The 15,503-nt window shown below is 39.4% G+C and overlaps 1 protein-coding gene and 1 pseudogene across 3 annotated transcripts in view; one reads left to right on the top strand and one right to left on the bottom strand.

Moving 5' to 3' along the window:
• Nucleotides 1–15,503, top strand: part of FRS2 (fibroblast growth factor receptor substrate 2) — a 112,492-nt gene that overhangs the window by 60,424 nt on the left and 36,565 nt on the right. The window lies entirely within an intron of this gene.
• LOC131483759 (hsc70-interacting protein-like) lies at nt 10,899–12,103 on the bottom strand (annotated as a pseudogene).

The following is a 15,503-nucleotide window of genomic DNA, read 5'->3' as shown; positions in this document are numbered from 1 at the left end:
TTTTTTTTTTTTTTTACCATTCTCTAGAAGAATTTTTTTAAGGTTGTAATTGTTTGTTGTTCATTCACTGTTTGGTAGGACTATAAAACTATCTGGGCTTAATTTTCTTAGTGGAAGGATTTTGAACTGCAACTCTTTGATTTTGTAGTAATTGTTTTTCTGTTTACATTCTCTTTCATGTTTTTAAATGGTCAGTTGATTTTTTTGGCCTTTAAAAGTTGATATGTAGGGGCGCCTGGGTGGCTCAGTCAGTTAAGTGTCCCACTTTGGCTCAGGTCATGATCTCACGGTTCATGGGTTTGAGCCCCGCATCGGGCTCTAGGCTGACAGCTCAGAGCCTTGGAGCCTGCTTTGGATTCTGTGTCTTCCACCCTCTCTGCCCCTCCCCCACTCATGCTCTGTGTCTCTTTTTCTCAAAAGTAAATAAACATTAAAAAAATTAAAAAAAAATATTCTGTGTGACAGAAGGATTCATAAAGCATTCCTTTTGTGTACTGAAGCATGATAGTCGTCTTCAGAAAAAGTCCTTGCTCAACTGACTTGTGAGCTGAATTAGCTGCTTTTTTCTGGAATACCTTTTTTTTTCCTTGAAAGAACTGGATAGGCAAACTGATTACTTGAACTTAAGTATTTGATATTTGTTTTTCTCAAAAATGAACTGAGTGGGCCTAACACTTCAAGAAAAACAGCTGTATGTTGTAGCCAGTGATTAAAAAAAAATTAGACTTTCAAGTGAAATTTAGTATCTGGGGCGCCTGGGTGGCTCAGTTGGGTAAGCATCCGACTTTGGCTCAGGTCACAATCTCACGGTTTATGAGTTTGAGCCCCGTGTCAGGTTCTGTACTGCCAGCTCAACCAGACTCTATGTCTCCCTCTTTCTCTGCTCGTCTCCCAGGGGCTTGCACTCTGTTCCTCTCTCAAAAATAAATAAACATTAGAAAAAAATTAAAGAGAAAGAATTTTGGAAAATTTGTATCTAACACCAGGAGCTTGATAGCTTCCCAGATACCTAAAGATTTTTCTTGGGGCGCCTGGGTGACTCAGTCGGTTAAGCATTCAACTTCAAATTAGGTCATGATCTTACGGTTCGTGAGCTCGAGCCCCCCTTCAGGTGAGTATGAACCCCACTTTGGGTGAGCCCCACTTCTCTCTCCCTGGCTCTCTCTCTGCCCCTTGTGTGATTCTCTCTCTGTCTCTTTCTCTTTGCCCCTATCTCACTTGTGCCCTCTCTCTCTCTCTCTCTCAAAAAAAAAATCAATCAGTAAACAAAAATAAAAATAGAAAAGGCTTGGGGCGCCTGGGTGGCGCAGTCGGTTAAGCGTCCGACTTCAGCCAGGTCACGATCTCGCGGTCCGTGAGTTCGAGCCCCGCGTCAGGCTCTGGGCTGATGGCTCGGAGCCTGGAGCCTGTTTCCGATTCTGTGTCTCCCTCTCTCTCTCTGCCCCTCCCCCGTTCATGCTCTGTCTCTCTCTATCCAAAAATAAAAAAAAAATAAAAAACGTTGAAAAAAAAAAAATTAAAAAAAAAAAAAATAGAAAAGGCTTTTCTTGTGAAATGGTTAATGATAATAAAGAATGTGGTTTTCTTTTCTGTCATATTGTATTCTGAATTGTGTCAGTTTGGAATACCTGAATAACTCAGTGAATATTTTCCAGATGACCAATGTATAATGATACATAATCACATATGGGTAAAAGTGGTAGATAAACCAATGAATTTTAATGCAATAGAACGTGAAAAGTTCATTGATATGGTTTTAGAAACCATAGAAGTAACTAGACTTCAGGAAACTACCATTTGTTAAGTTCAGGTATAGTATCAGGACTATCAACAGTTACTTGAAATAATTACTGAAATATTCACTTTCCCAGCTGTATCTCTGTATGAGGCTAGATTTTCTTCATATACTTATATACTTTAACTAAGAATCCAGCTGTCATCTATAAAGTTATACATTAAAGACATTTGCAAAACTGTCGCTTTTCTTATCAAGTTTTTAATTTTTTCCCGTACAGATACTATTTACGTTAACATATCATAAGTTTATTATTCTTTTAATAAATTAATAAATATATTAAACATTTTTCAGATTTAACTTCTGATTTGGTAAATATCAATAGATAAGAACCCAGTTGAAGGAAAACTCTGAAAAATTCTCAAATAAATTTTTAAAAATGTTGTATTTATTTTTGAGAGAGAGAGAATGAGGGACAGAGAATGAGTGGGGGAGGGGCAGAGAGAGAGGGAGACACAGATTCCGAAGCAGGCTCCAGGCTCCAAGCTGTCAGCACAGAGCCCGATGCAGGGTTTGAACTCACAAACCACTAGATCATGACCCGAGCCAAAGTCAGATGCTTAACCGATTGAGCCACCCAGGTGCCCCTCAAAATAATTTTTAAAAGTGTAAAGGGATCCTGCAACCAAAAGTTGGTGAACTGGTTGCTGACCTACAGATCACAATGATGTTTCATTTTTATTTCTGACATTATGCATTTGTCCTCCTTTCCTTTTTCAAAAAAAAAAGTGGTATCCCAATTTTATATTTAAAAAAATTCAGTCTCCTTTATAGTTTTAAGATTATTTTCATAATAAATCTGTTAAATGATGATAAATACACCTATAGTTGCATTAACTAATTTTAAAACTCCATAGGCCTAGTACAGTCTATTCATGGATGTATTTCTTTAAATTTTTTTTCTTCAACGTTTTTTATTTATTTTTGGGACAGAGAGAGACAGAGCATGAACGGGGGAGGGGCAGAGAGAGAGGGAGACACAGAATCGGAAACAGGCTCCAGGCTCCGAGCCATCAGCCCAGAGCCTGACGCGGGGCTCGAACTCGCGGGGCTCGAACTCACGGACCGCGAGATCGTGACCTGGCTGAAGTCGGACGCTTAACCGACTGCACCACCCAGGCGCCCCCATGGATGTATTTCTGTATTTTGTTATGCACATTACCCCCAAATACTATAAAATTCAGTTAAAAACAGACCCTCCTGGAAGCAGTGACATCCCAGTGGTAAGAGTACACCTGGTTTCCAGATCTTGGTTTCTAATAAGTTCTGTACTAAAAGGAACCAGGGCTCCTTGGAGAAATGGCTGATTTAAGGACTGGGGCAAGAAATATATAGATTAGCTTAGAGCATCTTGTAGTGCCGAAAAGTAAGAATGTGCTTAAACAAACTCACAATGATGGGACTATGTCAAAGGGACATAGGAGCCAACTGAAAGAACTCCCAGTGGTCATAGGTGGAATAATTTGAACAAGAATTGAAGGGTAAAGTTGTATTGGATTATAACCCAGAGTATAAAATAAGTACTCAAGGCTCCATATGGTATAAATAGGTTGTTGAATGAATGAATGAATAATGAAGAGACACATCTCCTGTGCAGAGTAACTCCAGATAATTTGTGTTGATACTCCCATCTTCAACAAGGTGGAACATTACTCTCCACTCCTTGAGTGTGGGCTGTGCATAATGACTTCCTTTTAAAGAGTACACTACTGAAAGGAGATGGAGAGGAGTAACTACAGTGGAGAAATCTTATGAACACTACCTCAGCCAGGTCAGTAGTGATAAGTCATATTGACAGTATGTTTCCAAGGATACGCTGTGATGAAAGGCATTTTTCTCCCTGGTCTTCTCCCAAAAACTCATAATGCCAATCTAATCATGAGAAAAACACCAAAGAAATTGCAGTAGAGGGACATTCTACAAAATTCTTGACCAGTATTCTCCCAAACCGTCAAGGTCATCAAAAACAAGGAAAATCTGGGAAACTGTAGCCAAAAGGAACCTAAAGGGATATAGCTAATTATAATAATAATGGTATCCTGAATAGGATCCTGCAACAAAAAAAAGCATATTCTATAAAAACTAAGGAAATTTGAATAAAGTATGGATTTTAGTTGATAATTACATATCTGTATTAGTTTATTAATTGTAACAAATGTACCATACTAATGTAAGGTATTATTAATATATAACACCAGATGTGGAGTCTATGGGAATTCTGTATTATCTTCTCAATTTTTATCCAAATCTGAAATTGTTCTAAAAAATAAGTTTTATTAAAAAAAACCAACTGAGTCCCTCAAGTATATTTTTAAACCCAAAAATCATGTACTTCACAACTTTTACCAGATTTTTTGCTCATTTTCACTCTTAAATACTATTACTCCTGGAGGCAACCCAAGTTTAAAAAAATCTAGTAAAAGAACAATTTGCTTGAGGGTATTGCATAATTGATTCTTATAAACAGACCTAACATTTATTTTGTTGTATTTAATGCCAACTGAATGCCTACTCACAAATGTTAGAAGGTTGTATTTACTATGGTCTTAAGTCTTTTGTTATCATTTTAAGTTTTTAAGCTTCAAGCCAGTCAAAATTTTTGTTAAAAAATACTGACAATACGTTTGAATGTATAATTTATTACTTAAGAGTCCTTTCTTATTCGAGATAATCTTACCACATTTTAAATTAATTTTTTTATTTGAGTGAAATTAACACACAATGTTACATTAGTTTTAATCTTTTTTTTTTTTTTTTTTTTTTTTTCAACGTTTTTTATTTATTTTGGGGACAGAGAGAGACAGAGCATGAACGGGGGAGGGGCAGAGAGAGAGGGAGACACAGAATCGGAAACAGGCTCCAGGCTCTGAGCCATCAGCCCAGAGCCCGACGCGGGGCTCGAACTCACGGACCGTGAGATCGTGACCTGGCTGAAGTCGGACGCTTAACCGACTGCGCCACCCAGGCGCCCCAGTTTTAATCTTAACACATTTTTAATTTTTTTTTTTTTTTTTTTTTTTTTCAACGTTTTTTATTTATTTTTGGGACAGAGAGAGACAGAGCATGAACGGGGGAGGGGCAGAGAGAGAGGGAGACACAGAATCGGAAACAGGCTCCAGGCTCCGAGCCATCAGCCCAGAGCCTGACGCGGGGCTCGAACTCACGGACCGCGAGATCGTGACCTGGCTGAAGTCGGACGCTTAACCGACTGCGCCACCCAGGCGCCCCTTAACACATTTTTAATAATTTAAAGAGAGATACTGGTTTCAAACGGTAATCTGTACCTCTCTTTGCAGAATAAATTTATCTTAGGCACTTGAATGGTGATTTTGGTGATCTTTTTATTACTAAAGCAAGTGTCACTGGGGCTGTATATTAGGAAAACAGTATTTATTGCCTCCAGCCCACCTATTTTCTTGTTGGAGGGTGGGGTGGAGAAGCATGTACTGGATATTTTCCCTTAACAGACATACTAGTTTTGACAAAATAAACATATTAATTTGTAGCATTTTAATTAAAAACTGAAAATGTTGGGGCGCCTGGGTGGCGCAGTCGGTTAAGCGTCCGACTTCAGCCAGGTCACGATCTCGCGGTCCGTGAGTTCGAGCCCCGCGTCAGGCTCTGGGCTGATGGCTCGGAGACTGGAGCCTGTTTCCGATTCTGTGTCTCCCTCTCTCTCTGACCCTCCCCCGTTCATGCTCTGTCTCTCTCTGTCCCAAAAATAAAAAAATAAAAAAACGTTGAAAAAAAAAAAAAAAAAAAAAAAGAAAAAAAAAAAAAAACTGAAAATGTGCATGGTAACAAACCCAATCTTAAACAATTGCAGCCTTATCAATAGGAGGAACTAAGCCTTACTTGGTTAGCTTAACCTTTGGTCTACTTATAGATGTAAGAAGAAAAAGTTGAGTTCTCTTTCCCTTTGAATTTTTAAGCAGATTTTTGAGTGAACTAGTGTAAAGAAAGAAAATATTTGAAGAAGCTAAATTAATAGCTAAATCATTTCACTAGCCTGTGATGTTCCAAACTCATGTTTTCTACTTGTGTAACAAGACCAAAGAAATACCAAATACTTAGACCAAAGATACTGGTATTGGAATTGTGTATTACAGGTAATTCAGGTGTTACTCAAAGAAAATACTAATCAATGTTTGGCATCTTTTAAGGTTAAAAATTAAAAGAGCTTGGGAAAGATTTAGAATCCGAAATCTAACATAAATCTAGAAGTCTATTCACCTTCACCCAGGTCTTTGCCAAGACTGTAAAACTTCAAGGAGTGACAATGCTTGGAGGAAATAACAGATTGGGTAATGACTTTTAGGCCATTGACTTGCCCAGTTAGACTCTTTGGGCATCACATTTGCTATAAAAACTGCAACTCAAATGAGTCTTTGAATTTATGTAGTATGAAAAGGAGGACACCTGGTACCACCTAAGTCTTGTGCGTATACTTGCTCATTTTGACAGCCACTTCTAAGAGAAATTTTGTGCCACCATATGCTAAATTTTTAAGTTTATTTATTTTGAAAGAGCACACGCGTGAGTAGGGGAAGGGCAGAGGGAGAGAGCAAATCCCAAGCACGTCCTCTTCGGCAGGGAGCCCAGTGCAGGGCTCCATCCCATGACTGCAAGATCACAGCCTGACCGGATATCCAGAGTTGGACGCTAAACCAACTGAGTCACACGGGCACCTTCCCCCCCCGCCCCCCAATATGCTAAATTGTAAAGCATTTTTTATAAGGGCACCCTGGCTGGCTCAGGCTGTAGAACATGTGACTCTTGATCTCAGGGTTGTGAGCTTGAGCCCCACGTTGGGCATAGAGATTACTTAAAGCATTTTTCACGAAATAACTGTCAGTGTTCAGACCAATAAGTAATACATTTTGAGCTCCACTTTAAAAAGTAATCTTTATAAATAAGTAATAAGTGGGGCACCTGGATGGCTCAGTCAGTTAAGCATCTGATTTCAGCTCAGGTCATGATCGCGCACTTGGTGAGTTCGAGTCTTGTGTTGGGATCTGTGCTGACAGCTTAAAGCCTGGGAGCCTGCTTCAGGGTCTGTGTCTCCCTCTCCCTCTGCCCCTCCCCTGCTTGCACTCTGTCACTGTCTCTCAAAAAATAAAACGTTAACAAAAAAAAAGATTTAAAAAAACCTGCTAAAACAATAAATAACTATTAAGTTACATATGTTAATTAGTAAAAATATAAGATTATTTGGTTGTAGTTTTATTGATATGTTTTTATGTTGAAGAAATTCAGGGGCAAAATTTATCAGTAAGTTATGTTGCAGTTTTGAAACATCTAGTACCTATTTATTCATTCATCTGAGTCATCTGATTACCATGAGTCTTTTCTCATAAGGTATTTTCTGCATTGGTTAGAGTGCAATATATAATTACTGTATTGGAAACACCAGTAGCAACTTGTACCAGTTGGGGTTCTGGCAGAAAATAGGACACTGACAAGTGTAATCTAAAAGAATTCAGTGAAGGGATTATTTGCAGAGTGTAGGCAGGTTAAGGGAAAGGAGCAGGTAATGATGAAGCTGTTACTACTTCTAGGTCTTGAAAGGAACAGGGGAGGAAGTGTTTACCTGAACCCGCAAGAACCATACTTACTGGAGAGGGTTGCCTGATAGAGGCCATCAGAAAAACTTTAGCAGGCAATGGAGCCACAGCCAGTCTGTTCTGTTGGTGGTCCATGCAGGTCAGGCTCCTACAAAAAGAGTAGAGTGGCTCTGAAGGGTCAAATGGAAAATAGCCAGCATTGCATGTAACTTTTAAACTCAGCCATAAAAACAAGTAAGCAAACAAAGAAAAGAAAGAACATAGTAGTAGAAGTTATTTTTAAAAATTATTTTTAATGTTTATTTTTGAGAGAGAAAGAGAGCGTGAGTCGGGGAGGGGCAGAGAGAGGGAGAGGTGCAGAATCCCAAGCAGGCTCCAGTCTCTGAGCTGTCAGCACTGAGCCTGATGCAGGGCTCGAACTTACAAACCATGAGATCATGACCTGAGCCAAAGTTGGACGTTCAACTGACTGAACCACCCAGGCGCCCCAGTAGTAGAAGTTATAAAAACTCAGTTGGGAAGGTTTTAGTGACATTAAACAGGATTATTACAGCCAAAAATCAGCCATAAAATTCAGTTAAGCCTTAAAAGGTTTGTGTTTTGTTTTGTTTTTTTTTAATTTATTTATTAATTTGAGAGAGGGTGAGTGGTGGAGGGGTAGAGAGAGAGGGACACACAGAATCCCAAGAAGGCTCTGCACTGCGAGCGCAGAGCCTAATACAGGGCGTGAGCCCATGAAACTGAGATCATGATCTGAGTGGAAACCAGGAGTCGGTCGCTTAACTAACTGAGCCAGCCACTCAGACGCCCGTTTTTTGTTTTTGTTTTTCTTTTTTTTAAAGATTTTACTTTTTAAGATAATCTTTATGTTCTTAACATGGGGCTCAAACTCACAGCCCTGAGCTGAGATCAACAGTCTCATGTTCCACCAACTTAGCCAACCAGGTGTCCTCAATTTTTTTTTAATTGAGGTAAGTTGGTATATAATATATTAGTTTTAGGTGTGCAACATAATTTGATTATTTGTATACACTGTAGAGTTATCACCACAGTGAGTTTGGTGTCTGTTGCCATGTTTATGTGGTGTATCATGTTGATTGCAGATTTTAGCCATCTTTGCATTGTTGGAATAAATCCCACTTGACCATGATATATGATCCTTTGAATGTATTGTTGAATTCAGTTTGCTAATATTTTGTTGATGATTTTTGCATCTGTGTTCATTATGGATATTGGCCTGTAACTTCCTTTTTTTTGTTGTGTCTGGTTTTGGTACAGCATAATGCTGGCCTTGTAAAATGAGTTTTGAAACTTCTTTCCTCTTCAGCTTTTTGGGAGCTTGAAAATGGTATTAAATCTAATTTGAATGTTTGGTAGAATTTACCAGTGAAGTCTAGTCCTGACTTTTGTTTGTTGCAAGGTTTTCTATTACTGATTCAATCTTCTTACTAGTAATTGGTCTATTCAGATATTTCTTTATGATTTCGTCTTGGAAGCTGTGTTTCTAAAATTTACCATTTCTTCTGTGTTATCCAGTTTGTTGGCTTATAATTGTCCATTGTAGTGTCTTATGATCCTTTGTATTTTTCTGGTATCTATTGTAACTTCTCTGTCTTTTCTGATTTTATTTCATTCTTCTCTTTTTCTTGGTGACCCTAGGTAAAGGTTTTTCTGTCTTTTCAAAGAACTAGCTCTTAGTTTCATTGATCTTTTCTATTGTCGGTTTTTAGTCTGTAGTCCATTTATTTCCACTCTGATCTTTATTAGTTTCTTCTACCAACTTTGAGCTTTATTCTTTTTCTTTTTTTTCTAGTTCCTTGAGGTATAAAATTAGATTGATATTTCTTTTGTTTCCTGAAGGAGGCCTGGATCATTGTAAACTTTCCTGTTAGAACTGTTTCTGCTGCATCCCATAAATTGTAGATGGTTGAATTTCCATTTTCATTTGTGTCAAGGTATTTTTTCTTGTTTCTTTTATGTCTTCATTGACCCATTGGCTGTTGAGTAGCAAGTTGTTTAATTGTCACAAATTTGTGATTTTTCCAGTTTTCTTCTTAACTGATTTCTAGTTTTATACCATGTAGTCGAAAAAGATGTTTGCTATTATTTCAGTCTTCTTAAATTTGTTGAGATTTGTTTTGTGGCCCACCATGTGATCTGTCTTAGAGAACGTTCCCTGTGCACTTGAGAATGTGTATTCTGCTGCTTTTGGGTAGAATGTTCTGTGTGTATCTATTAATCCATTTGGTCTAATGTGTCATTTAAGGGTGATGTTTCTTTTATTTTCTGTCTGGATGATCTATCCATTGATACAAGTGGGATATAAAATTCCCTGCTATTACTGTGTTGCCGTCATTTCTGTCTTTAGACTTGTTAATATTTTCTCTTTATATTTAGGTGCTCCTATGCTAGTCCATGAATGTATATAAATGTTACATGCTGTTGTTGGATTGATCTCTATTATTATGTAATACTCTTTTATTATGCTTTTTGTTTTAAAGTCTGTTTTGTCTGATAGGAGTATGGCCATACCAGCCTTCTTTTTTTTCCCACTTGCATGGAATATCTTTTTCATCTCATCACTTTTAGATCTGAAGTGAGTCTTTTGTAGGCAACATATAGATAAGTCTTTTAAAAAAATATCTGTGTAGCCATTCTTTGTCTATGATTGGAGAATTTAGTTATTTTAAAGTAAATATTGGGGTGCCTGGGTGACTCAGTCATTTAGGCGTCCGACTCGATTTTGGCTCAGGTCACGATCTCACAGTTCACGGGATGGAGCTCCATGTCGGGCTCCGTGCTGAGAGTGCGGAGTCTGCTTGGGATTCTCTCTCTGCCTTTCCCTCACTTGTGAGCCTGTGCGCACATGCACGTACACTCTCTCTCTAAATAAATTAAAAAATAAAGTATTATTATTTTCTTGAAATGATGCGAAACGTTTCTTTTCTATATCAGACGAGAGCATGGCTAAGTAATCCAACGCTATTGCAGCATTATAAATATCATTCCTTCACCACACTATAAGATTTAAATGCATCTGCACAAGGGTGCATGGTGTATAAAAGGTGTAAGGTTGCTGTTGTCCTGCCAAGTACTTCTGGTCCCTACCCAGGTCCTAGTGCAACACTTGGTGGTCCCAATGGTTTTATCAAAATAAATCATGTTTAAAAAATAAAGCATTTAAAAAGACAAGTAAAAATGCCTCAGTAACCATATATCCAACTCAGACTTCATCTGTTTAAGTGTTCTGTTTGCCTCTTGCTAATAGACCTTTATTTCACTCAAACTGAGTAATAAGTCTATCATACTGAAGTATCTTCCTTGCCCAATTAATCCAAAGGAAAAAAAACCCTCAAATGATTAGTAAAGAAAAATGTAGGGATTAACACACCCTTTTAATATGTTTTTAAATATTTTGAAGGTTTAAAAAGTGTTTAAAGTTTCTAATGTCTGGTGGGAAAACATTATCTGAATAAATACCCGAATGGCAAACCACTGTAAAATGTCTCAGTTGCATGTGGGGCAGAGGGGTAGGAATTCTCTTCATAGTATCCCAGCTTTGTCCACGAGAGGGTCAGAGGTACACTGGTTTATATTATTGTGACATTTGCCAGGTGATCTAAGTTGCTTTTGCTTCAGCAAGGGCTTGATTTGTCAGAAGGGCATTATGCTTGACCTCTGAATTTGGCTGACAATTTACTGATGAGATTCATAACCTTTGGGTTGCTCTGAGACTTTGACATATTTGCTGAGTCCTGGGCCACATCCTAGAAGGCCGCCATAACTTCTAGATCCTACGTGGCTGTGAGAACCTCTGGATCACTTAGACTTACATTAAGCCCAGGCATTCCTGCCATTCCAGGCATTCCTCCAGAAAAATTACCTGGCATCCCCCCCAGGAAAGCCACCTGGGAAAGAAGCTCTGGCTTCTTCCTCCCTCTGGGTGCTCTCTTGTCCTCTCCGAGCCTTCTTAACCCTTTCTGTTCTTTCTTTGATTTCTTGTTCTTTGTGTTTTCACTCATACTTTATCTAATGTTCAGCAGTTTTCAGGGTCCTCGGTTGAGCTTCTTTCAGCATTGCACTAGCGTCTTTGTCTTAATCCAGTTTGCAAGCAAGGGCGAGGTCACATGCTGCTTCTTCCCAATGGCCCAGAAGTCTGCATGCGTTCCATCACCACTTGAGAGGCTGAGCTGAATCAGGACTTATTTCAATAGCTCTGTCACAGTCTTGGATGGCAGCATCTGGCTTCTGTAATTTGATGAAGACACTGGCTCTCTTGGCGTGCACAATGCCCAAGCGAGGATTCGACTTAAAGGCATGTGTGAACAAGTCAGTGGCTTTCTGTAGTGAGTTCACTGTTGTTTAGGGCTTCAGTGGAAGCCACTTTTTACTTTTTTATCATTTGCCTGATCCGTCATTTCCTCGGTTATCTCTACATTTTCATTTCCCATTTTTTGAGAGGCATCAGTATCTGGTTCAGTCACAGCTTCATTGTCAATTTCTAGATCACTTTTCCTTACTTGATGGTTCATTTATCTTTATGTTTTCCTCCACCTTCTTACTATGATTTTTCTTCCTTCATACTGTCTTCTGACTTAGTTTTTTGAGTAGCGGGTGGTATTTTACCCCCCATGCTCTCCATCCGCTCCCGCAGGAAGTGCATTTCCTCAGTTTGCAGAACACTTGGATCCTGTTTATACATTTTCACGAAGGCCTGGAGCTCGTGCACTTTGTGGGGGTCCATGGTTGAGAGGCCGTGGCAGGTGGCAGGTGTGGCTGAGGTTGTGGCTGCTGCTACTAGGTCAGCATGACCGTGTGGAAGGGCTAAAGGAATTATTGACAGATATGTATTTATTGCTATTTTGTTCATTGTTTTCTGGCTGTTTTTGTAGTTCCTCTCTCTTCATCTTCTCTTGGTCTCTTCTCTTGCGTTTTGATGCCTTTCTTTAGTGTTATGGTTAGAGGTTTTTTTTCATTATCTTCTGTGGATTATAGATTTTTGCTCTGTGGTTCCCATGTGGTTCATATAGAGCAGCATTTAACAGTATTTTAAGTTGGTAGCCATCTTAAATTTGAATGCATTCCGAAACTCTACAGTTTTGCTTCTCCTTCCCTACATTTTGTGTTTTTGATGTCGAATTTTATATCTTTTTATTTTGTGTATCCCTCAACCATTAATAGTTCTAATTAAATTTACTACTTTTGTCTTTTAACCTTCATTCTAACTTGTAAGTGGCTAATCTACCAACTTTACTATATATTTACCTTTACCAATGAGATTTTTACTTTTTTTTTTTTTTTAAGATTTTTATTTTTAAGTAATCTCTACACCCAATGTGGTGCTTGAACTTACAACCCCCATGATCAGGTGTTACACACTCTTTGGACTGAGCCAGCCAGGCACCCCAAATTTTTACTTTGTGTTTTCTTATTAGTCATTGCCTTTTCTTTTCAGCTGAAAGAAGTCCCTTTAACATTTCTTGTAAGGCTGGTTTAGCTTTTGCTTGTCTGGAAAATTTGTTACCTCTCCTTCAATTTGAATGACCTTGCTGGGTAGAATATTCCTTGTGGGAAGTTTTTTCCTTTCAGCACTTTGAATATACCATGCCACTTCCTTTGGCCCGCAAAATTTCTGCTGAAAGTTCAGTCTCATGAGGGTTCCTTCACAGGTAATATGTTGTTTTTCTGTTGCTACGTTTAATTATCTTTAACTTTTGCCATCTCAATTATAATGTGTCTTGGTGCCAATCCCTTTGGGTTCATCTTATTTGGAACTCTGTGCCTCCTGTACCTGAATGTCTCTTTCCTTTGCCAGGGTAGGGAAACTTTCAGCCATTATTTCTTCAAATAAGTTTTCTGCCCCTTTCTCTTTCTTCTTCTGGGACCTTTTTTTTTTTTAAACTTTTTTTTAGGTTTATTTACGTTAGAGAGAGACAGAGCACAAGCAGGAAGGGACAGAGAGAGGGAGACACAGACTCCAAAGGAGGCTCCAGGCCCTGAGCTGTCAGCACAGAGCCTGTTGTGGGGCTCGAACCCACAAACTGTGAGATTATAGCCTGAGCCAAAGTTGGATGCTTAAACTGACTGAGCCACTCAGGTGCCCCAGGATCTTTTTTTTTTTTTTTTTTTTTTAATTTGTTAATGTGCATTTACTTTTGAGTGAGAGACCGCAACAGCATGAGTGGGGGAGGGGCAGAAAGAGAAGGAGACGGAATCCGAGGCAGGCTCCAGGCTCTGAGCTGTCAGCACAGAGCTTGACACAGGGCTTGAGCCCATGAACCATGAGATCATGACCTGAGGCGAAGTTGGGTGCTTAACCAACTGAGCCACCCAGGCACCCTGCCCTGGGACCTTTATAATACGAATGTTGGTTTGCTTGATTTTGTCTTATAGGTCCTTTAAGTTGTCTTTACTTTTAATTTATTCATAGATTGATTGACTGCTGCTCTATTTGGGTGAGTTCCACTACCCTGTCTTGCAGGTCACTGATCCTTTCTTTGCCTTCATCTAGTCTGCTGTTGGACCCTTCTAGTGTATTTTTCAGTTCATTTATATTCATTCAGCTGGGTAACATCCATCTGATACTTTCTTACATTTTCCATCTCTTTATAGAAGTTCTCATTGTGTTCATCCATTCTTCTCTTGATTTGGTGAGCTTATGACCAGTACTTTGAACCCTTTATCAGATAGATTATCTTATTTATCTCTGTTTCATTAAGGTCTTTCCTGGGATTTTATCTTGTTCTTTCATTTGGAACATATTCCTCTGTTTCTTCATTTTGCTTGTCTTTCTGTATTTGTTTCTATTTATTAGGTAAATCACCTTTCTTTCCAAGTCTTGAAGGAGTGGACTTGTGTAGACAATGAACCTAGATGAGCCTATTGTTCAGCCTTGCTCTAGCTCTTGGTTGTTTCTCAAACCTTTGTGATTGTCTGAGTAGCCTGATTTATTCTTCAAAGGTCCCAGTTGATGAGAATGTGCCAAGACCTGCCAGTGTTACAAGGGAGTGATCTCAATCATTACCTGGTTTCAGGCTGATTGGAAGCCAGATCTGTAGGCTTTTAATGTATGCAAATACATACAGTCCTGTGGGACTACAATCATAAACCCTGCTGACTTCTGGACCAGCAGATCTGGAGGTGTCCCTTGGGTGTGGCAAACCTGAAGCCTGTACCTACTGGTCCTGGGGATGTGTTTCTGTTTGCTGTCTTTGCAGTACCCCTGGTGTAATAACCTGTCTAGAACTAACTGTTTTTCTGATTTTTATAGTGCTGTGGAGCCCAGAAATGCAAGCCCCTTTAGCAACCAGGGCCAAGTGATCAAGTGGTGTCCCCTATGTGGACTATGCTCACCCATGGGTTTTAGAGAGGCTGAGGGGTGCCGGGGTCAGAGTAAGCCTTAGTGAGGCAAGGAAAGAGTTTTGGGGGGTGGAGGAATGCCTGTGGCCTTGGCAAGGCTGTGTCTGGATGTGCCCACCTGCAGTAGTAACATACAGGGAGAGTACAAAAATGGTACTTGCTGGTACTTCCCTCCCCAAAGAAACTCCCAACTGGTCCTTGCTCCTTTAGCAGATACTTTTAAGATTAGTGAATAAATCTTCATATATTATCCAGTTACCTCTCAAACTACTGCTTACTTTTGCACTGGGTCTAGGGATAAGTGAGTCCACACACAAACCCCTCAAAAGGAGTATCTAGGATCCATACAGCTCCCCAGATCCCCTGGACATAAACCTTCTTGGTTTCCAAAGCCAGATATTTTTATCCCTCTGTTGTAGGTCCACACTTCAGGGAGAGGCTCTGGTCTGTGAGATCCCTCCCTATTGTGGGTGGTTGTAGTGGGGTTGAGGAGGTAAGACCATGTTTCTGCCTCACTTACCTATCTTGATGTGGCCCTTTTATCCCTTATGGAGGGAGCTGTTCAGATGGCTAGTTTTCAGTTCTTCTTTAGTGGGAATTGTTTCATATGTAGCTGTAGATTTTGTGTGTCTATGGGAGGAAATAAGTTCAGGCTCTTCCTATGCCACCATCTTGGATCACCTCCTAAAAGTTTTTATTTCGTATTAAATGTTTTACTTTGGACTCACAAGGTTAGGGGCACCTGGGTGGCTCAGTCCGTTAAGCGTCTGACTTCAGCTCAGGTT

The sequence above is a fragment of the Neofelis nebulosa genome, chromosome 8, assembly GCF_028018385.1.
Source record: "Neofelis nebulosa isolate mNeoNeb1 chromosome 8, mNeoNeb1.pri, whole genome shotgun sequence".
Taxonomy (NCBI): Eukaryota; Metazoa; Chordata; class Mammalia; order Carnivora; family Felidae; genus Neofelis; species Neofelis nebulosa.
The sequence above is the reverse complement of the archived record's forward strand: the minus strand, read 5'-3'. Positions and strand labels throughout refer to the sequence as shown.